The 25,013-nt window shown below is 46.4% G+C and overlaps 1 pseudogene; it reads left to right on the top strand.

The window, feature by feature from the left end:
* Positions 1-11,100: 11,100 nt before the first annotated feature.
* LOC144118535 (uncharacterized) lies at positions 11,101-13,055 on the top strand (annotated as a pseudogene).
* Positions 13,056-25,013: the final 11,958 nt, after the last annotated feature.

The following is a 25,013-nucleotide window of genomic DNA, read 5'->3' as shown; positions in this document are numbered from 1 at the left end:
CACGCAGCTAACCACAGCACTGCACTAGCTCGACAAGAAACAACATAGCTAAAAGGGCGGAAACGATAGACACCGCATCAACAGTGGAAAACACTCCGGTTGAAAGTCCCTCTCATCATGACTGTCCCTGAGTTTGAGCATCATTCGAAGGGTCTTTGGTTCATGGGTGCTAGAGAGGCGCGAAGTGAACGCGTTGAGATGTGCAAGACTATAATGCGTTCTGGGTTGATGTTATGCAACGATGACCTGCTAAAAACAGCTCCTGATTCATTCAACGGACATGTGATGAGTGTCCCGTGACAACAATGACTTGCAAAATATGTTGCTAATGTTGAAATGCAAATGCTTCGCATTTCTGCAATGCTGCAGACTGCAGTGCTGCTTAAGTTCTTTATTTATAGTTTGGCCAAGTTCACCATAAAGGACAGAGAACGAAAGTACGCCAAACAAACCCTGTGTACTTCTCAGTTTTCACGCTTCGTCCTTGTGCAGGCTGTGCTTTCTTATTCAAAATGACGTCATACAACTAACATAACTTGCTATGCTCCTGTAAAAATAATAAACATACTGGCCCAACTTCATCGCAGAAATTAACCACTACAATTAGTTCCTCTACCTCCGCTGCATTTTCACTGCACATGCTTTTCGAATGTTGTACGTACGTAACGTAACGTAACGTATTGCCACATCTGGAAAACCGACAAGATCTTTACGCCGCATTCAGATGCAGGGAAAAGATCTTACGGGCTTTGCGAAGGGCTTTAAAAGTCTTCATTCGCTTGTGGATGAAATCCTGTGTTTCTGATTTCGGCTCATGTTGAGGTAGCATGCGACATCTCAGGGCAATCGCGAGCAGTCACAACAGAATTTGGTGAAATTCCACGTTCATGCAACACCACCTCTCAATTGGTTCTTTAAAAAAGAATTGTTTGCTAGCACGGGTCAACATACACGCCGTACATGTGCCGCCAGTACACTTGGCGGGGATTTCCGCGAGAAAAGCGGTTAGCAAGATCGGTCAGCGAACGTAGGAATTCAGGAACGTAGAAATTGCACCGCCCACAGCAGAGTCAATCCGAAGGACTGTCTGCTGTTATGCTTACTCCGTATATATTGAGCAAAACCTCCGCAATGACAGCGCAGTGCACCGTTTGATGAGAAATACGCGTGCAATTTCTCCCTCAGATGTAGTGCTGGATGAAACACATCGGAGCGCGAGTGCTGCTCACATGCTCGTTGGGATCTTTCGAAGCTTGCCTCTATACATCACAGCACACAACACACGATTGACACACGCTCACGTTACCATTGCCGATATATCGATGCTTGAGCGGGATCAGCTCTTTGTTCTTCGTTCTGAGGCTGCCCTCAATAACTTCACGGATTTCTTTTGCAGCCGCAGAGCCTATTTATTTCGTATGCGCGCGTTGTAACGAGACCGAGATGCACGCGATGCCGCGGAGAGCACCTATCGAAATAGTGGAGGGCAGAGGCGGCCGGCACTTGCACTTTGCCGTTGTGACCACTGATATGTTAACTTTTGGTTTTCGGTCTCCGGCCGAGTTTCCAGTCTTTGTAAGTGGCGTCTATGATTTGGCGGATTGTAAAGACGTCACCCGGCCGTTCATTTTTCGCAAATGCTTTGAATGTGAAAGTATTTCCAGACTTGAATTTGTGGTTTTCTCACGAGCGGAGCCACCTTCACGCTTAGAAAAACGTAACTAATGTTGACTACGAATAATCAGTATGTCTTGCTTACTTTGATGTTTCTCTTTATGTCCCTTTCAAGTTCGTTCCCGACCAGAATTTTAATTTTGTTTCGCTGTCACCGGGAGGGGTGGTTTCTGCCTGCAACCAGGCTCTATGTGCTAGCTATAAAGATTTGGTGTTTTAAGGCAGGTAAGGTTTGATTGACTTCTATTACAGTCAATTGGGGTCAGTATCAATTACTTTTTGAAAAGAGTTGTTGGAAGACCAGTTCGCAGGAGGCATGCTTTGGAGACGCATAGTCATTGCAGCTGCAAGGATATGAGATGCTTCGGTTGGGGGCTTGGACATAATTTCCGCTTAATAATTTCCAGGAGTGAGTCCTCTATTATTAGTGGCATCGCCGTTCAGACCAAGCGAACCAGCATACAGAAGAAGGACGTTCTGGCGGGCTAGTTGGTTCATGATGAACAGAAAGGGCATAAACTGCGCGAACAAGACGGGTCGATTTGTGTGCCTCTCGTCCCGTCTTGTTCGCGCAGTTTATACCCTTTCTGTTCAGCATACAGAACCACTGTGGGTGCCCCCACTCCTTTCCCCCTTTTCGTGTTGGCCTACACCGGAAATCTAGTCTCTTCATGCGTCTGAGTAGACTAAAGCGGCGAAGGTGAAGCGAAAGCAGAACTCCAGGTAGAGCGGACTGCAGAAATCTTCAGGCAGTACCATGGTTAGACCAGACTAAAACGGGCGTACCACATTTCCCTGTGCGTAAGCAGTAGCTTCCGAACAAATAGCGCTGGGATCCAACTAAAGCGGTGAAGGTGAAGCGAAAACAGAACTCCAGGTAGAGCGGACTGCAGAAATCTTCAGGCAGTACCATGGTTAGACCAGACTAAAACGGGCGTACCACATTTCCCTGTGCGTAAGCAGTAGCTTCCGGACAAATAGCGCTGGGATCCAACTAAAGCGGTGAAGGTGAAGCGAAAACAGAACTCCAGGTAGAGCGGACTGCAGAAATCTTCAGGCAGTACCATGGTTAGACCAGACTAAAACGGGCGTACCACATTTCCCTGTGCGTAAGCAGTAGCTTCCGGACAAATAGCGCTGGGGTCCAACCAAGGCGGGCAATTGCTTGGTGTAAATTGCTGGGCCAGTTGGTTCATAATGCACAGAAGTGGAACCAGCGGAACGGACGCGGGACCAGACAAAGAAGCACACACACAACAGACGCTGCTGTGTGTGTGCATATTTGGCTCTTCCTGCGCTGGCTCCGCCATCTGTGCAACTGTTTGGAGTGCGACGGGAAACACGACCCGGCCTAGAGAGCGCCTCACGAACCCATTTTGTGTGGACTGGAAAGGAAACACTCGTAGATTTTCCGCCATGACTAGATGAAGCACGTAGTGTGTAGGACACGCAATCTTTGAGAAAAGACAAACGACAGTAAAGAGCGGTAATTTTTCCTCAGCCGTCTCGCACACTGCAAAGACATCAGCCCCAGGATGACCACACATAAAATGCTCGAAGCGAATTTCAGCGGCTTGTCCAATAAGAAAAATCAATAAGGGGCTGGAGATAGGGTAGTGGGAGAGGACTTCATTTGCTGAAACAGGCTGGGAAAACTAATAATGCCTTGTCGGCTGAATGATAAGGGTAATAAAGAAGACTCCTGGGATAGTTTGTCTTTCACTAACGAAAGGAAAACAGAATGAGACACGGAACAAGACAGATAGAAGATATAAATACAGCATCAGTCTGAAGAAAACAATTACAAACAAAAACAGTATCCCTATCTCTCAACGACGATTGGTGGCGTTTCCTATTTTTGTTTTAGCTTTAAGGTGCATGGCATTTATTACGACATCGCATGAAAATGACCACGCACTGAGACTTTCATTTTCATCATTCATGTCGAGTGTTTCTAGCACTCTTCGAAGTGTATAAGCGATAAAATGAGAACATTATAAAACTGAAAAAAAAACAAGACTCACGCTAATAGAAATGCGTTTTACGTTAGCAAATATGGCACTCAGTACTGTGCTTTGGCTGTGGTTTTACTCCAGGCTGAACGCCAGCAATATTTCCAGGTAAAGAGAAGGCGTCACCTTAGTACTTTGCCTGAGGAAGCCGATTCTACTGCGTCTCAAATAGGCATTGGGAAATCTGTGTACTCCTCGGAATGTTTGTGTCTAATTCGCACGTGTCTTGCGTGAGTGCTTCGTCTGAGGGTGTTTGTCCTCTCACTTTATCGCTGTTCTCTGAACGCAGGCAAACCCCAATGTCATTTCTACAAGAGCATTTATTCTGTGGCCAAGGAAAACTGTCTAAAGGCCGTTTTCTGCCGCTCTTGTCGGTCGCAAAGGCTGCAGCGTTCCTTCCTTCTTACTACGCGCGCTGCTTACTTCGCCTTTCTCATAGCTCTACTTGCATGTGCAGTGATCATCCTCCTTGTATCGTTCATCGCATTCAACAGGAACCTGGGACATCCAAGCGTTCTGCATAGAAATATTCCTTTAGTTTCTCTCATGTTTTGTGAGCATTATTTGGGGCCCGGAAGCCGAATAACTAACTCACACAGAAAGACATAAAGCAAGAAGTGTTTACCCACGAATTCTTAAAGCTGTTTTAATTTTTTACCTAGAAGGCTTGCTTTATACTTGGGCAACCACGACTCTGTGGTAATAGACCTGAAGCTGGAAAACGGATGCAGCAAATTAAAAAAAAAGCAAAAGTGTGCTGTTCACGTGAGAAAAATTTGGCTGTGGTTTAGCTTTGGTTAGACCTGGAGTGACGCGATAGCTACATGTGGCCGAGTGGAACTAGCTCAGTCGAATAGTAAAATCAGTCCTTCGACGCTCCGTTTCGCTGGGAGTTCCTTCTTCATCGTCGTCCATGGACGTGATTCACTCTCTCTCACCTCTCCACTCCCCCACTCGGTTTCAGCAGCGCCGCGCCGCCGGCAGCTGCTCCGCACCACGTGACCAACCACGCAGCCACGGAGCTCAAAAGGCGGCCACGCAGGTGAAGGGGTGCCACACTGAAGGCTCGAAGTTCTAGCGTAGTGTAGATATCGCTCCAAAAGTTCGAGCTAAAGTTTTGAGCAGGGAGTTCTAATGAAGCCTGAGTGGGAAATGCACACTCGTAGTTGCCTTTTTGTTTTCTATTTTGGCTCCGTTAAAATCACGCATCTGTTCTCAAAAGCAGATAACACTGTGGACAGGCGTGACTGAATCTTGCAGACAGCATGTTTCCTGTGTTGCGAGTATACGACGCTGTGCTCTGGGCAAAGGTCGCGAAGTTCGTTTTCGAACGGCGAAAGAACATGCTGTTTGGTAATGAGCGGCGGCAAAACCAACATCGCCAAAAGCCGCCGTGACAACGGTGGTCTGCACTGATGCCTCGAAAATCAGTAAAGGCATGTGATAAAAACGTGCTTACACTTATATATTATGTGGTGTTCTAATGTCATTTTGTAGCGATAGCTACACTACGCTAGCACTTCGAGCCTTCAGCGTGGCACCCCTTGAACTTCGTGGCAGCCCTTGAGCTCCGTGGTGGCGCCGTGGCTGATCACGTGGTTGGTCACATGGTCAGTCACGTGGTGCGGAGCACCTGTCGGCGGCGCGGCGCACTGACGAAACCGACAGGGGGAGCAGTGGAGAGGGGGAGTGGGCGAGAGAGTGAATACACGTCCAGGGACGAAGATGAAGAAGGAACGCCCAGCAAACGGAGCGGCGAAAGACTGACTTTGCAATTCTACTGAGCGAGTTGCACTCGAACAGATGTAGCTATCGCGTCACTCCAGGTTTAACCAGAGCTAAACCACTTTTTTTTGCCATAGGAATCCCGCTATATGGCAGTATTGAACGATATTTAAAAAAAATGGCTGTGCTTTAGCTCTGGCAAAACCTGAACTGACGCGATAGCTACATCTGGCCGAGTCGAACTCGCTCAGTCGAACTGCAAAGTCGGCCGTTCGCCGCTCCGTTTCGCTGGCCGTTTCTTCTTCATCTTCGTCCCTGGGCGTGGATGCACTCTCTCCCCTTCTCCACTCCCTCCCTGACCCGTTTCGCCGGCGCGCGGCGCCACCGGCAGCTGCTCCGCACCATGTGATCAACCACGTGACCAGCCTCGGCGCCGCCACGGTGCTCCAGGGCGGCCACGCAGCTCAAGGGGTGCCGCGCTGAAGGCTCCAAGTGCTAGCGTAGTGTAGCTATCGCTACAATAATATTATATTTGTCCATAACGTTTCAAAGAATCACGGTCGGATGTAAGAACGTCCTCCTTGGGAGTGGCCTTGAGATCAATGTATCCGAACCAGGCAGAAAACTTCCACTCCACAAAATTAAACAGAACATTCCAAAGAACCGAACTGCCGCACGAAACATGCGGAAAACAACATGTTTCATAGAGGCGTGACATGTTTCGATTTGTGCTTCTGCACTTTTTTGTGTACAATGGCCGTAATTCCCCTTTATTGTTTTCTACTTCGTATGTACTTGAAATGCCACCAGAGCGTTTCGGCACAGTCGTGATCACTCGTGCCGATTTCTACGATATTCGAGACTTATGGGTATCGCCGGCCCCTTCTATTAAGTGCGCGCAGTCACTTTTACATCGCCTGAAGCAAAGAACAGCGGATAGTCATCACCCAACGAACGTCGCGTAGACATGCTAACTCCGAAAGCGTTTTTGTTTTGTGGCCACAAGCTACGCAACAATGAGATTGTGTAAGGCGTGAACATGCCAATGGCCAAGCGTGTCGTGAAAACAGCGTGAAATCTGCGAGCAATTAGCGCATGGTTTTAACATACCTTTAATAAAAATGATAACTATGAAAAAGGAAAAGAACAAAGAAAGAATATATCAGAAACAAATATCCTGTTACAACCGCTGAGAGACGTAGTTGGTTTCAGTGAGTAGGCGCTGAATTTATCGCTTATTCGGATGTCTCTGGGCGCCATCTGTTTAGACTCCTTTACAAACTTTTTCTGTTTCTGAAGGCTGCCTATTCTAACGTATAGTTCTGGCATGCAATAAAATGAAAGCAGCAAATTAATTTGTCTTCTTGCTTTGTCATAGCCTAAAGAAACGCTAGAAAAGTGGAATCGGTTTGCCTGTCATATTGCTCTGTACGATGATGGCCAGTGTTTCTCAAGTGTTTCTTGTGATATCTGGCAGTAAGGACTGAATAGTGGCGTCATGCTGGAAGTTTAGTTAGCTTACTTCTGCCATCATCTTTCCCAATTTTTTTCGCCAGGGAACCTTCAGCCTTAAGATACGCTTTAAGATACGGCCTTAAGTTACGAAGCAGATTATTTACCTTTGCCTCGCTAGCTAGTGTGGAGACTCGCACGCACAACAAGTTTCATATCGGAAAGTTATTTATAGTATTCTAACAAGGGTAAAAAAGTATTGGTCCATAAACCTGATATCTTCTAAAGATGTTTTCGCCATCCCAATTTTCTTACAAGTGAGTGTGGCATACACTAGCAATATGATGTGAAACACGAATCCATTTTTGTAGCGTTTATTTAGACTACGACCAAGCAAGAAGAGAAATTATTGCGCCCTGTTGAGGTAATTGTATGCCAGAATTATACGTTAGAATAGTCAGCCTTCAGAAAAATAAAAATTGGGAGCGGCTTAGCTCCGCTATGCCAGGATATACGTAGCGAAAGCTAAGGCGTAAGCTAAGATGCAAATGGTTGGTAACGTGGTGTGGTTCGACCACGGCGGGAATGCGAGCACAGTGGGAATGCGAGCATGGCGAAACTGCGAGCTCGTGGCCAATGTAGCTTTCGCTACAAAACTTTGTAAAGAAGTTTAATGAGGTGGCGCCCTGAGACATCCGAATAAGCGATAAATTCATCGCCTACTCACTGAAACAAATTACGGCTCAAAGTGGTTGTACCCGGATATTTGTTTCTGATATATTCTTTGCATGTTCTTTCCATTTTCATAGTTATCATTTTTATTAAAGGTATGTTAAAACCATACGCTAATTGCTCGCAGATTTCACGCTGTTTTCACGACACGCTTGGCCGTTGGCATGTTCACGCCGTACACAATCTCATTGTTGCGGAGCTTGTGGCCACAAAACAAAAAAGCTTTCGGAGTTCGAATGTCCACGCGACACTCGTTGGGTGATGACTATCCGCTGTTCTTTGCTTCAGGCGATGTAAAAGTGACTGCGCACACTTAATAGAAGGGGCCGGCGATACCCATAAGTCTCAAATATCGTAGAAATCGGCACGAGTGATCCCAACTGTGCCGAAACGCTCTGGTTATATTTCAAATACATACCAAGTGGAAAACAATGAAGGCGCATTCCGGCAATTGTACACAATAAAAATGCAGAAGCACAGATAAAAAACACTGTCACGCCTGTATGAAATATGTTGTTTTCCGCATGTGTCGTGCGAAAGTTGGGTTCTTTGGAATGTTCTGTTTATGGAGTTGAAGTCTTCTGACTGGTCCGGGTTCGCTGATCTGACGCCCACCCACAAGCCGAATATTCTTAGATCCAAGCGCGTTTCTTTGAACCCTTATGGAAAAATATAATGTTACTGTAAAAATCGTTGAATACTGCCATGTAGCAGGATTCCTATGACAAAAAATGACAATAGTACGCCATATGAATTGTAAGTGTAAGAACGTTTTTATCACATGCCTTCACTGATTTTCGAGGCATGAGTGCAGACCCACCGTTGTCACGGCGGCTTTTGGCGATGTTGGTTTTGCCGCCGCTCATTACCAAACAGCATGTTCTTTCGCCGTTCGAAAACGAACTCCGTGACCTTCGCCCCAGAGCACAGCGTCGTATACTCGCGACACAGGAAGCATGCTGTCTGCAAGATTCAGTAACGCCTGTCCACAGTGTTATCTGTTATTTAGAACAGATGCATCGTTTTAACGGAGCCAAAAAAGAAAACAAAAAGGCAAATACGAGCGTGCATTTTCCACGCAGTCTTTAATAGAACTCCCTACTGGGAACTTTAGCTCTAACTTTGTAATGTGTTTATTGTTTATCTCCTCCTGTATCGACGCTTCAACCGGGTGTATGTTTTTGTTAGATATAAATCACTAACACGAGTCAAACTCTCAAACTCTAGTAGTTGCCTGTTTAACTGAAGTACACTTGAATTTTCCACAAAAGAGGAAATAAACACAAAAGAGTAATTACACCGCGGAAACTTCTCAGCATAACGCATAGTGCTGATGTGTCACCGAAGCGACCTGCAGCCTCTACAGGATTTTGAAATTTTAGGGTTCGCCAAACGGAAACTAGGATGAGTGAAGGGGCTTAGAAAGGAGCATATTATGTCGTTGTAGGTAGAGCGGTGTGCCGCCCCTTCGGTGTATATGAGATGTGAGGGACGCGATAGTGGAAATCTCCAGTTTTTTAACATACGCTAGGCGTTTTTCTCACGTGAACAGCACAATTTTGCTTTTTTTATTTTACAGAGTCGTGCTTGCCCCAGTATAAAGCAAGCCTTCTAGGTAAAACTTAGAACAGCTTTAAGAATTCGTGGGTAATCACTTCTCGCTTTATGTCTTTTCGTATGAATTAGTTAGTCGGCTTCTGGGACTCAAATAATGCTCACAAAAGATGAGAAACACTAACGGAATGTTTCCATGCAGAACGCTTTGATGTCCCAGGTTCCTTTTAAATGCGATGAACGATACAAGGAGGATGACCACTACACATACAAGTAGAGTTATGAGAAAGGCGAAGTAAGCAGCGCGTAGTAAGAAGGATGGAACGCTGCAGACTTTGCGCTCTTTGGGACCGCTCTCAAACGCACCGCTCAAGACGGCAGCAGCTCCCTAGGCACAACAAGTGCCCCACAGCATGTCTCGAAACATTACCTGTGGCCTGAAGATATATTTTGAAGGTTGTGCCTGCCTGCGCTGCGCATAACTGACGACCTCTCGGTCGAAACATTCGGCATGCGATTCCAACTGCAAAATGTTACAAGGCACCTATCATTGGCAGAATGAGGCAAAGATATTAAATAATATATAACCATTGCTTGAATGCTGAAGGCGCTGGACAAATACCGTACTTTTTCCTTGAGTTAGATAAAGTGCAGGAGCGTTAAATATTGACATAAAACTTTCCTACGCAAAATATTTGCAGTTATTTGGTGCGAGCGCCATGAAAACTACATTCCGGCACCATCTTGCAAAGAAAATTAGTTTATCACATGTATAGACAGTCCAACTTTTTCTAGTACTGTAGGCCGCCATGGCGTGCTTAAATATGTTGCATAAGAGGACGCAAAGAATGCCAATACTGTTTTTTAATACCTTGTCTGGCATTTTTTTTTTCAATCACAAGTCTTGTTTTTGTAACCTAGGCTATACTGAAGGGAATTCATCTGCCAAGTTTCTTCTGCAATCAACGAAATAATTATTGAAAATGTTAGCGACCTCATCAGAGGTTACATCATGAACAGCTCATTGGTTCTAACGCGAAAGCGCTACTAGTGCCATTACGGCAAAAGCCGGAAGCGTGTGTTAGTGTTTTTGCTCGCACATAGGGCAGAAAGTCCCAACGATAGCAAAAAAATTAGGGTGACGTTACCAAGCGGCTGTAGGACGGACACAGCAAGCCGAGCACAGCCATTTCAGTCATGTTTATGTCGTTTGTCTATATATACTTCCAACTGGCCGATCTTAATGTGGCGCCAGTTTCCCAACTACATTCATACCAAAATTGTGATGCAATCGTTTGTCGTACAGCGTTCCTGGTCGTGTCATGCGATCTCTGTTTGCATAGAGCTTACATGTGCAAGGCAAGTTGGAGGTAGCTTCGACGGGGATTCGAGCCGTATGCCTTTCCAGACTCTTTACCTCTTCCCTTAAGCGCAGAAGGTGCATATGGCTAGGTTAGTGCATCGGTTTGAAGGCATAATTACGCAGCTTATACACTATCTCCAAAGTCGTTGCATAAACGGCGAGGCGGGGGGTTGCTTGCCGGATTACTCGGCAACGGAAGCCTAGAATTAGATGCGGGCTTTGCGATGGCGAAGGTTGAGTTTACAAGAGGCAGCTTCGTACTACGTCTGCAGCAGGTCCGGACGGGGTTAGTAATAAAATGCTCAGGAACCTTGATTTCAAGTCAGTGGGACACTCACGGACTTGACGAACAAGTACTGGGCGTTCGGAAAGATCCCGGCAAAGTGGAAGCATGTTAGGGTTACATTTATTCGTAAACCAGGCGATAAGGTCTGTACGGAGAATCTGCGTCCCATCTCGCTGACGTCCTGCTTGGCCACATTGATTGCGGATGTGGTCCTCAACAGGCCTCACGGTTATGTGGAGGACAAGGAGTTGATACCTGAAACGATGATTGTCTTGAAGGCAAATTTATCAACGCAGGACGTCATGGTACAGCTCAAAAAGGATATGGTTAATCCTGGGTAAGGCACGGGTGTCAAGGCTGTCTTGGGGCTCGACCAAACTAATGCCTTTGACAATGTTACCCATGATGCAATATTAAGGGACCTATCGGACATAGGACCGGAGGGTAGAACCGTCCGGTACATCAGATCATTTCTGGAGGGTAGGACTGCGGAGATTGCAGTCGGAGAAGTGAAATCGGATCCCTTTCCGCTGAAGGGCAGGGGGACACCTCAAGTGTTGGTTTTTATCTCCGTTCCTATTTAATCTAGCCTTGATCAACATACCGCTGACGCTGGAACAGATATCGGGACTTAAACGTACTTTTTGCGCGGATGACATTACTTTATGTGTAACCAGGGACAGCGACGCACAATTGTAGGAAACTCTACAACAGGCAGTGGATATTGTGGAGGAGCTAGCAGGGGATACACGACTCTCGTGCTCTCAGCCCAAGTCCGAGCTTTTTGTGCTTATGGATAAACCAAGAGGGATGCATGCGAGGCACTATGTGTCGCCACCCTCGCTAGAGGTGAAAGGGGGGGGGGGGGGAGAGGGGGAGCACCGGTCGCCGAGGTCCGAACGATCAGGATCCTGGGTCTGTATCTGCAGACTAACAGGAAGAATAGGGAGGCCTTGGAAAGGCTTAAATATACGGTCCATGCTACCGTGAGGCTAATCAGTACAATCGTCAATCGTAAGCGAGGGGTCAAGAAAGAAGACTTATGTAAGTTGGTATACAGGCATTTGTGCTCAGTATAATAGTGCCTGCGACACATTATATGAAGATGGACGCGACGGAGAAAGGCTAGGTGAAGGCTATGATTAGTCAGGCATATATGGTGGCCCTTGTGTTGCCTAACAATGCGTCTACAGAAATGCTGCTGGGATTAGGGGTGCCCAACACCCTGGAAGAACTGCGGGAGGCGCACTTGGTGATGCAGATCAGTAGGCTTTCAAAAACGAGAGCAGGAAGGGATGTATGTATTGGACACGATAGGGATTGAAGTTGATGCTCCAGCCGGGGACATGAAATTTGAAGTGAGGCGGCAAATGTACAAGGGCTTTTACATAAAACATTTGCCCAAAAATAAGCATCCGATAGATCACGAGGACCGCAGGAAGGCAAGAGCCAGAGCTTTACATGCTAAGTACGGGAAGTACAAAGGAGCAGTCTACTTAGATGTCACCGAGTATAAGGACAAAGACGCATTTGCTGTTGCGGCGGTGGACGGGCGGGGACATTTGGTCACGTCTGGATCAGTCACAACACGCTCCTCAGAAACTGCAGAGGAGGCGGCGATAGCGTTAGCTATAGCTAGTACTAAAGCTGACCTAATTTTCAGCGACTCAAAAACAGCCATCCGAAATTTGGTGAAAGGCGGAATATCCGTCACAGCAGCACTATTGCTATATCGGGGCTCGCGGCGAGGGACTACGGAGGTGAAAACTGTCTGGGTAAAGGCACATTCTGGAAACCCTAGGAACGATACGGCTGACATGAATGCTCGACGTTTCGTGAACCAAACAGGTGAGCCGGACGTTCCGGGCAGGTCCACGAAAGATGGGCTGGTGTCCTTCACATTACTAGCCATTACAAAATTGAGAGGAAAATTTACCCGCCCCCGGACAAGCAATTGGTAAAGGCGCAGGAATGCGTCTGGCGAAGATTGCAGACAAGGTTGCTCTTCAACCCATACGTGTTAAGCAAAATCTATCCGGACATTCAGCCGGAATGCAGATGGTGTCAGGAACTGCCAACCTGTGGTCACATATTATTATGGAGCTGTAGCATAGCGCTGCCACGCTCGTATATTATGCGTCATCCTTCTCTCGAGCAGTGGCAGGCCGTGCTGGCCAGCTCAGACCCGGTCGTCGAGACCAGGGCCGTGGAGTGCGCCACCCAGGTAGCCGTCGGCCATGGTTTGATGACCATCTAGCACGGAGTCGTCCATACATGCGTTCTGAAGAAAATAAAGTCTGTCCATCCATCCATACATTCCCTTAAGCGCGATTGAGGTTTCAGCCGGATGTTTGAGAGTTACTGTGCCGTTTCCTTTCCTCCAAAACCAATTTTCGTATCAAAATTGTGACCCAACCTGTCGTCGTACACCGTTGCGGGTGGTATCATACGATTTCTTTTCATATGGTATACGTCTCTTAGTCAAGTTGGAAGCTAGCTTTATTTAATAAGCATTTCAAGATTCGGCTTTTGTGGAATGAGCATTGGGAGGTGATTCTTCTTTCCATTTCTCTGCGCGCAACCTGCGTCGAGGTCGAACGTTCACGATCACCCATCAAATGCTTTCGCCACACAGCACTCAAGCAGTCTCAAGTGCCCTTTGATCGTTTCCTAATGCAACCGCATTCCTTACAATTTAAGATATATTTTTGTAATTCTGTTTCGGCGTTTTTCAATAAACTACTATATACACCAAAGTTATTCTCGCGTATTTTCTTCTTTCAAGCAATGCGTCAGACATTGGTATACATAGAGCACATTGTGGTATTCACCTACGACCCCAGAATAATATATAACTGAATTTTATCTTGACGCTGTTTCGGTCTCGGTTTCATCAGCCGAACGATGGCGGTGACATGTAGTTGAACTTAAGGTCACTTGAGGCACGGAAAAACGTCTATATAACTGCTGATACGTCGTTTATTCAATCTCTAGCCTTTGAAACAAGCTTGTTTAAGTGCTGTAGTGAGTTTAAACTAAATATCAGCGCTTATATTGCAGTTTTTCAGTCCCTTACGTGACGTAAAGTTCAGCAACTCCACAGAGACATCGTTAAAATGTTGAAACCGCAACCTAAACAGCATGAGTGAACAAATTCAATTATAAACTATTGAGGGGCTGTGTGTGAATGCCAGGCCGTAATCCATGCATTCTGACGTATAACGCATTATTTGAATGAAACAAAACCGCCCAACAAGTTAGTGTCAATAGCCATTTAAAGTTCTACCTCAACATTTTGACAGATCTGTTTAGTTAGCACCGAAACTTCTGGCAGTCGTAATTTTTAGCCTGATTAATTTTCCGCCTGTGGTTGTATAAACCTTTCTTTTACTGGTCTTCAATTTCTTCATCAAGCGGCGTATATCTTGATCGTAACTACGTCGAGCATAAGTGCGAGTGGACTGATCGATGACGTCGATGATTTTTACCGCCATATTCTGATATTAGATACTATATTCGTCGTACAGGCGGTCGAAAACGATGCACTGGAGCAAGGCTCAAATGCGAACACAGTCGGCCCGAATTGTATGTTTTCGAGGCTTTTTCGAGTGTCAGTACGAAATGTCACCACAGTAAAGCCCAAAGAGGATATTATGCTTTGGAGTGGAAATTTTACAGACACCAAAAATTACATTTGTCAGTTTTCAAAGCACGTGTTAAATCTGAGAGGTGGATTGCTCAGTTTATTTTTTAGTTATTTATTTATTACTACCTCAAAGGCCCTATTGAAGAGATATCGCATGAGGGAGTAGATAACAGGGCATAACATTACTCCAGTTGATGATTTGAATAGTGATGGATCAGCATGAAACACGACGTGGCCGGGCTAGTCGGCTTGGCTATGCAGTAGCATTTGTCAGCTTAAAAACTGCAACAGCAACAGTTAATCACAGCAGTTCCTACTAAATAAATCAACGTTTAAATCTCCACATGAAACTAAATTCCTTCACTAGTTGCAAGTGAAAACTCAGATATTTTTGTTTAGTAACGCAGTTGTTTAGACAGGCGTAAAAGTGTTTGTCGTTCAATAGAAATTTAAGAGCAGTAAATTATTACATGACATAGCCAAGGTCAGCCTCGTCTGTCACATGGAGTACGCCCGAGTTTTTCGTTTTTCCCACGAAAAATTTACTTTCTACGACTAAAGTACGCTTCCGACCTTCTCCTTTTCTTTTGCTTTCAAAGCGTTTCAATGGAGTACCTTGTTTACGTGACATAAATGCTAATTCACATAAACTAGTGAACTCTCTACTGATGAATTGTTGAAATCCAGAGGTGATGTATTTAGTTTTTGCTCGTTGGTGCCTTTCAGCATTCTATGTCCATCCGTAAGGTAGAAAAATTTGACCATGTCAACGGCAGTTTTTTTTTATTGATGGCACTGGGTGAAAGACATTGGTGTCATTCTCACTGATTTCAGCTTGAAGCTGGCGTGAAATTCCTCTGTGATCACTTTCCTTCTTTATTGCTAAGTTGCCATCTTTCGAGCTCTTCAGTTCCTTTCGCATTTCAACTCTGCCTGCGTTAAGTGGGTTAAGTAGGTTGAATTTAAGACTTATTTTCTTGGATTGTTCTTGCGTGCTCGTTCGCAGAGGAGGTATGTGATATAGCACGGTATGAATCTCCTGCTAGCGGAGACGCACTGGAGCAGTTTCATAAGGCAAAAAGTGTATTTTTACTCCTTTGAAACTTAAGCCCTACGACGAGCCGCACGAAGTTCAAAACGATGGATTTCCGTTTTTTAACTATTTTATGGAATCCCTTCTCGCATCTCTGATGTGTGAAGAAGACGAGGTATTGAAGACTTGCAGCCACTTTCACCATGTTAGAAAGGTCAGTTAGAAAACATGGCCGAAGATGATGGGACTTGAACTGTAGATTTTAAAAGTCAACAGTAAGAAGAGCAGAAAAGGAAGTGTTGTTTGCGACTGTGAATGTATGAATAGAACTTCCCTCCCGTTCTACGACAGCTGCTGAGATTCCTTTCTTAATAGATGATAAAAAAGTTCTTGTTTGGAGTCAGAGACGCGTACTGCGCAAGCACCGCGATGTTGCAACAGCGTGACAGTCTATATGAGCAGGCCACATGATCCATCTCAATGCCTGTTCTTTTTGTTTTCTCAGTAGTGAAGACCACCAATGATATCCCTGGAAAATACAAGTGCCCGTGATGAGGAATAAATTTGCCTAGCAAAAAAAATATGTGGCTGTTCATATAAATGCAAGCTCAAATTAATCTGGACCTTCAAACTTTCCTAGCACAGGCGACGGCTGCATCAGAATGAAAGCTGGAGGCTTCGTTTTGCTCATGTTTCTCTCGTTTGCCTTCATCACTGAGTAAGTATACAGTTTTATCTCGGTACATGTGTGCGTGTGTGTGTGTGATATAGGGATACCGCTCTAGCCCCTCAGAAGCCCTCCAACGTTCTACGCATATTTGGAAGACATGAGCACGCATAATCTGAATCATGGTCATCACAGCCCTACCGCTGCTTGATCTCTCATAGTTAGTGGAGACTTTGTAGAAAGCCCCCGCCCTTCTACCTTCGTGGATCTTGTGACCGATGCCCACAAGTAAAATTTAAGGCTTAGTGGGTGAACCAACCTTCTCTCTTGGGCATACATACTACGGTACCATTAGCGATAGTGGCTACATGTAGCTGACAGAGCGTCCGTTCTCAGACCCGTAGCCGGTATAAAAATATTTTCTTGAACAGAAACCTCAGCAGCAATGGGCACAGTAATACATAACAGTTAGTGTCAAGTCTTTTTCCAGCTATAACTCTGTGTTCACTCTGGGAAAAGCCCTCCCCAACTATCTACGGAGCGCCCTGAACATGGAAAGGGAAGCCTGGAAGCGCAGAAATAAAGAGCAGCAGAAACTTTAGCGCGTCCCTTCCAACATTTATTTTACAAAGGCACCTCAAATATCGACACGGTCAACATGCTGTCCAAAATATTGTCATACTGCTGCGCTCCTTATAGCTATGAAACACATTGACGCGCATGTAAAGTGATTCATAGAAGTGCATTTAGCCGTCCTTATCTTTATCCCGTTACTTTTTTCCGTCTTCTTGGTTAACCTCCCTGCCTTTCCTCCTCCTCCTCCTTTCTTTTGAAGCGATGTTTATTGCCTCAGGGCATAAAAACTATGAAGTGAAAGATGAGTAAGATGCTTAAATAAATGAAAAAAGTTCAGCTTCACGGGAGCTTCACGGAGGCTTGAGTGTGGTACCCCCAGTCCGGATGAGGGGCGTTAAAGTCACCACCGACTAAAACAGGCCAAACTGGGTGCTGTCGTCGTAGAGTTAATAACCACCCCAGATTAATGCGGGAGGGAGCTCCACCGGCGGGTCTTACATAGTATGACACGACCCCAACAGTTGCCTTGGGAAGCTTCACAGCCACTGCGACTACCTCTTGATATGAGGTGCACCAGTTTTCTAGAGAGAGCCGAACTTGAGGAAAACAAGCATCAACGTACACGGCCGCCTTTCACGGAGGGGCAGAAATGTGCGCACGACGGTCGTTCATTGAAGGAGACATGTATCCATTAATGCCCGGAATGGATGGCAAGGCATTGGTCTCCTGCAGTAGCAGGGCCCACACCTGGAGCTTGTTCATGCGAAGTCGAGGTTTGAGCTCTCCCAGCTTTGTAGAGAGGCCTCTGCAGTTCCATTGGAGCACACCACAACAACGTGTACTCGCCATTTTCGATTAGGCTTCCAAGCGTTGTGATAGAACTGATGTCAGGTTAGATAACTGGTTTACCATAAATCGGAGGAGGGATGCTGAGTTATCCTGCAGTGCTGCAGAACACCTGGTAGAGTCTGCGAAAAACGCATGAGGGCTCGACGTAGTCGAAGGCGCTGCGGCATTGATTGGCGTGGAGTGGGATTCCGCTGGTTGTCTACGGCGTGCAAGCAGTTCACGGCGTTGCCGTAGCTTAGAGACCTGGGCTAAAAGGCGTGCAATTTGGTCGTCAACTGCTGCCATGTCCTCACGCAGAGGTTCCAGTATGCTGTGCTTTTGTGTAGCTTGAAGGCGACGGCGATTCTTGCGCACTTTATCGCTGTACGACGGTTGGGCAGGGGCTGCAGGTGGATTGGGTTCAGAAAGCTCCGGCCAGTCGTCTTCATCCCACTGAAGAGCCGCAACCTGTTGGATGTCTGTATCGGGGCTCTGTTTTCAATCGGAGGCACTTGCTTACGGATCCCACGCCGAACCTTCTCAGTAGCTTTCTGTTTTGTTGGGCAAGTTGGAGAGGTGACCTTGTGGTCGTCAGTCTTGCAAAGTCCGCACCTGTAAGACGGTGTGCCTTGTGACCGAGCCTCATCTTGCGTTGAAAAAGGGCATGATCGGCGCATGAGGCCAGGTCTGAAACAGCTGTAGCAGTAGACAGCACTCGGTTTGTAAGGGCGAGGCCGCAGAATACAGCCAGAGTAGTAAAGTCGTTCTGGGAGAGTTGGTGGGCCCTGTAGTGTGACGACGCACGAGCGCCCCTTTCCCATATATCGTGCTTGGATGACACGGTGGGTTGGACAGTACAGCTCACGCTGGAGGGTCCTCTGGTCTTCGGCAACGTCAACGTTGGACCTACAACACAGCGTTGTAGGTCCGAACCTTCTTCTAGGTACACCTGGACCGGCACTGAGATCTCGCTTGTAATCGATATGCACTTAAGCGTTTGCAGACGCTCGACAGCAGCCAAAGTCGGAAGCCACACAGCGATGGTATTAGATTTCGTTCTAGACGTGAAGCCACGAAAACCTTTGATCCCAAGACACTCGCCCAGGTTCACCTGAAGAATCCTGTTCAGAATGTCTGTCAGGCTTTACTTTATACTATACCGATCCCGATGTCGGCATGGCCACCTGGTTGGCATACGCTGGGCAGGAACGCTTGCCTTGTGAGCTGCAGTTGGCAGAAGACGAATCTTGCGCAGTGTCTCCTGATGGGCGCTTTAGAGAACTGCGGGAAGCCGGTGGCACGGGTGGAGGTGCTGAAGACAGGTCCATTTGAGAGCTCTCTTCCTCACGCTGCACGGTTGAAGCCCCATCCAGCAGTGGAGGCTGGGCAGCCATTGCCGAGTTCCGCCCAGAGGCCAGATCGCTCACGGGCTGAGGTGCATTTCAAGAATGCGGGATATGCGCTGCCGCTGATGGAGCGGGAGCAGGGACCGACGCCGGCGAAGCCACCTCTGCCAGCGAGTCACCGGTGGCTCTAGGCCTAGCCTCGGAACCCAGTCCAGCTGCCGGGATGACTAAAGGACATTGGCTTACTGCCACCCAGTCAGACGGCGCATGAGCCTCTGGACCTTCTTCAGATGGTGCGAAGTCAGTTCTATTGATATAAGGAACGTGTTTATGCGGATGGCGAGATTTTTCACAGGAGCGATGTGCAGCCACCTTCTTCTTCTTCTTCTTCTTCTCCTCAAGTAATATGGCAGCCACCTTAGCAGGGGCACTTCGTCTTCGTCTTCCCCCTCCTCCTCCTCCTTCTCGTAGTTCTAAGCAGCGCACCACTGCTAAGATATTATATTCTAATTTTCAAAACACTTAACGCTCTTTAAATATATTTACCAAGTCTTCCCGAAAATAAAATAGGGTGTTTACTTAAGTCTGAATTTAAATGACAGCACCAGCTGTGCCTTAATATATGTCACTGATCGATGCCTTTATACTCTTCCTTCTAACGAAAATATCACAATCTCGTGCCACAGCAACACTGCTCTTCTTCCCCGCGCGTCGTGCTCGCCTTTGTTCTTCCTCGGATGGCGAACGAGCCTTGTGTTGCCTAGTAATATAATGAGATAGCTGAGCTGATTGGCTTCCTTTTATACCAGCTCCGCCTAGGCTGCTGAGTTTAAAGCCGCCGGGCACTATATCAATTATTACATTTTGACTAAATCATTAATATTTAATCCCTCTCTTTATTATTACTCTTAAAATTTTAAAATCAAAACACTCATCCCTTTTCTGTTCATGACGAAAAATTCACTGGTGTTGCGCTCCCACGTGCTTTTCCTTTTTGTTAACTGCGTTCAGGTGAATAGCCACCCGATTCTTGGCCGATCCCCCAGTGTGGGTATGTGCCATCTTTTGATAGGCTAATAATAATAATAATAATAATAATAATAATAATAATAATAATAATAATAATAATAATAATAATAATAATAATAATAGTCCCGCCCCTCTAGCTTTTCATAGCGACTTTTGTAAGCAGCTTCTGTCACTTCCTTACTGGTCTGAAATCACCGTCTAATGCAGCTGGCACACTGGAGGAAATACATGCCATGCGCCGGTCATCGTAGCGTGTACAGAGAAAGAAGTCTTGCAGCCAGTCACACAAAATTCTTTCGCATGTCCAAAAAAGGCTAGATTGATTCTATTCCGGATGACTCATACCTCTTGAATTCATTTTATTTTTCCCAATTTTTTTTTATCTTGATTCAGTCTTCTGCCGTTTCCTTCCCCGCGCAAATGCTTCATTGGCATTCTACCCTATACCTTGGCCAATCCCCCCCACGTGGGTATGTGCCATATTACTTGAGGAGAAGAAGAAGAAGAAGTCAGGCGGCGCTGAACAGCGGGTTTGCTGGAAGCACCATCGTTTAGGAGAACAAGTCACCCACTACACACAACCTTGCTTACGGGCGGAAAACGCATCGTCCAGTCGCTAGCTGAAACGTGTGACACAGGCCAGCATTCCAGCTGCCTGTTCACTGTGGCTTTCCGCATCTCCAACACTCTCCCGTTGGTCAACACCGAAGAGGAGGTTTGTATCGTCCCCCAACGGCCGGACACCGTCCAACACTGCAAGTCTATATACGCTTTGCACAAAGCCAAAACCACTGCTATCGTATTACATTGACTGTGGAAAATAGCGGTTTCGTTGGAATCAGATACCTGCACAGATTACTGTTCGTGGTTGCGAACGTAAGCTATGATAACCGGGGGGTAGATTTTCTGATCTCCTAAAACCTGGACGTACCCATTCATGATCGTCGCTTGCTATACTTGCAAAGAAGTCTAACCAGTTTCCTTCGAGCATCTCATGCTAAGAAAAGGCCCAAGCCGAATTCCCAGCTATCCCAAATCACACTACACAGCACTGCCCGTAAAGCACAAGGTGAGGCATCACGCTACCGCTAACAGATCACCAGAAGCGCCTAGACCTCGACGCCTTACTGAGCTGCTCTAAATCGCTGCCCGAGTTGAACATATGCTTCATTTCACCATTATACAGGTTTCTTAAAGAAAATAATGGCCCACGGGTCACATGCGGCTTAAACTCAACATCGGAGACTGGTGGTCTTGCGGCGACGACCGTGCTCTCAATGCGAAAGCAAAACAAGGCCAGCATCCGCCGACTCCGATCCATGACTTCAGGGGCCGTCTTTCTGAATCAAAACTCACAGCAGGATCAGTTTTATTCCGGCATACCATCAAATCGCTGTCAGGCGAAATGAAATCGTGAAGACGGCTATGAGCACATCTTTTCATTCTGTGCGCCTGCCCTGCGACCTGAAAAACGCGCCAGAAGCATCCAGCGCTTCATAGATACGATCACTCGACGACTTCCATTCTTGGTTTTTCGTTCGACTTCCATTTGTGTTCACCAGCAGCTCTACGGCTGATGAAGAATTCCATCTCCGGCTCTTCGAGCGCCTCGACCAGCATAATCTTGTGCTGAAACTGTGACGTTTTGTTCCCGCGTGGAACAAGGAGAACGCAAGCAAGCGACGAGCCCCGCCGACTCCGGAGACAACTCTGTTTATTCCAGTTCGCCCGCTCCGCAACTGCGCCGCTAACCAAGAGATGGCGCGGTGTCGCCCTCTGTAGATAGCCTGTGAAAAACAAAGAAACACAGAGGCCAACCTCGACACCCCTCCCCACCCGCGCAGGGAAGGCACTGTTCACAGGACTCACGGCGAATATCGCACACAGGGTCCCCTGGTTTTTGCATTTACTTCTTCGCCCTGGCGGTTTTTGCGGCACACAATGAAGAGTGTCGAAGCATCTGGCACATCCAGTGCTGAATCCTCCTTTGGTGGAGCCTCATGCTGTACGGCACTGTGTTAGTTATGTCTTCATCCAGAGTCGAACACCACACATGGCCTCGAGCCACTGCTTTCTTTTTGCAAATACCACGGTGGCCTTCATGAAGTAGGTGCAGCACTTGTGGTTGCAAGGTACTAGGAATAACAGCTCGTGAGCCCAGCAGGACGCGGTTTTCCTGCACGCTCAGTTTCGTAGCCCGATTGGCATGTGATCGGACGTTCAGCACCTAGGCCCTCACGGTGAGTCAGCGCAACCGCCCACTCCATACGGTGATGCATCGCAAATCAACACTAAGGGCTTCACAGGCTCATAGTGTGCCAAAACAGCAGCATACACCAGCAACTCCTTGCTCTACCGAAACGCACGCTCTTGGTCAGCACCCGATATCCACTCTGTATTGGCTCCAAGCAGCTGATTCAGCGGATAAAGTATAGTGGATAGACCTGGCAGAAATCGCCGGTAGAAATTTACGAGTCCCAAATAGCTTTGTAGTGATTTCACATCACTCGGCTTCAGGGCCTTCAGCACGGCTTCATTCTTATCTGGATGAGAATGGAAAGCAGCCGACGTGACAACGTGGCCCAGGTACTCCACCTGCGGATCCATGAAGCTACATTTGTCGAGCTTCAGCTTCAGTCCGACTTCCTTCAAGAGATGCAGTACTCGGGTCAGGTTCTCAAGGTAATCCTGCCATTTCCTTTCCCCAAAAACCAATTATTATTATTATTATTATTATTATTATTATTATTATTATTATTATTATTATTATTATTATTATTATTATTATTATTATTATTATTATTATTATTATTATTATGTGCTTCAAGGAGCTTCATAAATTAAACTTCAGGCGCCTTCCGTTTTTTTCGACAGAACAATGCAAAAATAAACTGTTGAGATAACTGTGAGAGCCCCAGCTGGAGTTGAAGTGAATTTTGTGAGCGAAATAATAAAAATTATAATTGGTTTTTGGGGGAAAGGAAATGGCGCAGTATCTGTCTCATGTATCTTTGGACACCTAAACCGCGCAGTAAGGGAAGGGATAAAGGAGGGAGTGAAAGAAGAAAGGAAGAGAGGTGCCGTAGTGGAGGGCTCCGGAATAATTTCGACCACCTGGGGATCTTTAACGTGCACTGACATCGCACAGCACACGGGCGCCTTACCGTTTTTCCTCCATAAAAACGCAGCCGCCGCGGTCGTGTTCGAACCCGGGAACTCCGGATCAGTAGTCGAGCGCCCTAACCACTCAGCCACCGCGGCGGGGCATGAGTTAAAAGGAAAAAAAGAATTTGGAGGACGCTTAAGCTTCGTCTTTAAGAGTGAGACGCGACAGCGTGTTGCAGCGTTGCCAAGGAGTGCACGGAACGCCCGTTCGACGCGACGCGTGGCCCGTTGGACAATTTAAGGAAAAGACACCTGTCTCACATATCTCGGTGGACACCCGAACCGGGCCGTAAGGAAAAGGAAAATGAAATGAAAATTGGTTTTAAGGAAAGGAAATGACGCCTGTCTCACAATTACCGCTGAACACCCGTACCGCGCCGTAAGGGAAGGAAAATCCCTTCCCTTACGGCGCGGTTTAGGTGTCCACCGAGATGCGCCATTTTTCGCTCACGGCCAACGCCACCGGCGACACCGGCTTTTCTGCGACACGAGCTCCTTAACGCTGTCGTGTTAAAGGGATTATGCGATGGAATAAAAGACGCGCTGCTGGGTAAAAATTCTGAGGGCACCGAAGTCTGTTTACAAGCAGGAATGCGAAAGAATGGAACTTTCTAGAACGCGGGTTTTTTCCACGACGCCAGTTCGCATTGTATTCATTTATTTTTTTTTCTGCTGTTTTTTCAATTTGATTTATTATATATTTTATATTTTTGTATTATTTTATTTTTATTTTATACTACTTTTCATTTCAATTTTTATTTATACGTTTATTTTCATTAATTTTTATTGTTCTTGCTCTTTATTCTGTTCTATTCTTTTATTTATTTTAGTATTGACGTTATTTTATTGATAGGTGAGGCGAACACTTCCTGCGGACTCATGAGGCAAGTAAGGCTTTCGCCTTAAAAAGATAAAAAGTTAAATCGCGTTCAAGAAACTTAAACAGAGACAAGACCGAATCAGTGGTTAAGCAGGGTGCCCTTTACACGATAGAAGACGAACACAATGTGAATATTGATCGTCTCTACAATGCAGAGAGGTCCCCCTCCGCGCATCATTCCAGCTGAAGATTATTATAGAGACAAACATACAGAGGGGAACTGCGCAGAATCCACGCGCCGTAGAAAAATATGAGCACTTTCAAGAATGAAATAAAAAGTTCGGGAATGAAGCCAAAATTTCAAATCTGAAAGGCAGCGAGATAGCACCAGGTGGTCGAAATTATTCCGGAGTCCTCCACTACGGCACCTCTTCTTCCTTTCTTCTTTCACTCCCTCCTTTATCCCTTCCCTTACGGCGCGGTTCAGGTGTCCAGCGATATATGAGACAGATACTGCGCCATTTCCTTTCCCCCAAAAACCAATTATTATTATTATTATTAGCACCATCTTTGGGAAGGAGTCGGAAAATGTTGTTAAGCTAATTAAAGGATCAAAAAGTCGCACAGCCAGTATACTCAGCGTCACAAGGACGCCGTATTCTACGTCGATCAATGAAGAAAAGCTTAATAGGTTGTCGAAAGATGCTCAAAGGCATTACTTTTGTCGGCCCTACTAGCAATGCTTCTAAAGAGATAGAACAAACGAAAAAAAGAGAAAAGTTAGGTGCTAATGAGTCGGTTCGGATGGTTCAACTTTGTGCTCGAACATGGGATAAGGTGGCAGCGCCTTTTCTCATGACATTCTGTTCCGGCCCCAGGAAAAAGTGCACTCTGCTGTTTGCTAGTAAAACAAACTCCGGGGGGAGGGGGCTGCGAAGTCTGGCGGCATAAAATGGCTACATCGGGCACGATGACGTGCTTAGGGAGGCACGCGCGTAGCTTGCCGCTTTGAAACACGTTGTCGTTCGTTGCTTGCGACGAAATTCTGGAAATATCTTTAGGAAAGTGAATACGCTCATGACGCCGAACAGTTCTTTCTGATGGG

The sequence above is a fragment of the Amblyomma americanum genome, chromosome 2 (genome assembly GCF_052857255.1).
Source record: "Amblyomma americanum isolate KBUSLIRL-KWMA chromosome 2, ASM5285725v1, whole genome shotgun sequence".
In the NCBI taxonomy this organism is placed as follows: Eukaryota; Metazoa; Arthropoda; class Arachnida; order Ixodida; family Ixodidae; genus Amblyomma; species Amblyomma americanum.
This window is presented reverse-complemented; position numbering and strand designations above follow the sequence as displayed.